The following is a 904-nucleotide window of genomic DNA, read 5'->3' as shown; positions in this document are numbered from 1 at the left end:
TCAGTTCCTTAATCTTAATTATGCAAATTCTCATGACCATTGATCAACCACCACTGACCAACACCCACTGATCAAAGACCACTGATTAATGGCCATGAGTCCCATTCACAGAGAGTTGGGGAATGGCTGCAATCACAGCATTGTAAGATGGCGAAAGATGTACCCTTAGGCCCCCTCCTCGATTCAGAGATGGTCTTTCCCTTTTCACATAAATGGCCTCCTTGACTCCGCGCTCAAACCAGCGTTCCTCCCTGTACATCCTCATCATTGAAAGAGTGTCCACTGGCCTGTAGGTGTAAATAGACTGCAGAGTCCTGGCCTGACGAGGTAGCTCTTCTGTGTTGTGCCATCTGCTTCGCCAGAGGTTGTTTGGTTTCCCCGATGTACAAATCCAGGCAATCCGCCTGGCACTTAACAGCGTACACTATGTTACTCTGTTTGTGTCGGGGGACCCGATCCTTGGGGTGGACCAGTTTTTGGCACAGCGTGTTTTGGGGTTTAAAAGCCACAGAGACCCGGTGTTTAGAAAAAATGTGTCTCAACTGCTCCGATACTCCTGACACATATGGGATCACTACAGGTTTTTGCTTGGGCTGCGGTTGTCCTTCTCTCCTGGATCGGCTGGAGCTTTCTGTCTTTCTTTCCAGCTTTGACAAAAGTCCAGCTGGATAACCACATTTACTCAGGGCCTTCTTGATGTGCTGTTCTTCTGCCTCCCTGGCCGCTGTGTCTGTGGGGATGGTGTTCGCTCTGTGTTGTAGTGTCCTAATGACAACCAGTTTGTGCTCCAGTGGATGATGAGAGTCAAACCTTAAATACTGATCCGTATGTGTAGGTTTACGTTACACGTCAGCTTTTATATGTCCCCCATTCCTGATGGAAATCTCACAGCCTAAGAAGGCTA

This window comes from Pundamilia nyererei, unplaced genomic scaffold, assembly GCF_000239375.1.
Source record: "Pundamilia nyererei isolate P.nyererei 1_Seehausen unplaced genomic scaffold, PunNye1.0 scaffold00098, whole genome shotgun sequence".
Classification (NCBI taxonomy): domain Eukaryota; kingdom Metazoa; phylum Chordata; class Actinopteri; order Cichliformes; family Cichlidae; genus Pundamilia; species Pundamilia nyererei.
The sequence above is the reverse complement of the archived record's forward strand: the minus strand, read 5'-3'. Positions refer to the sequence as shown.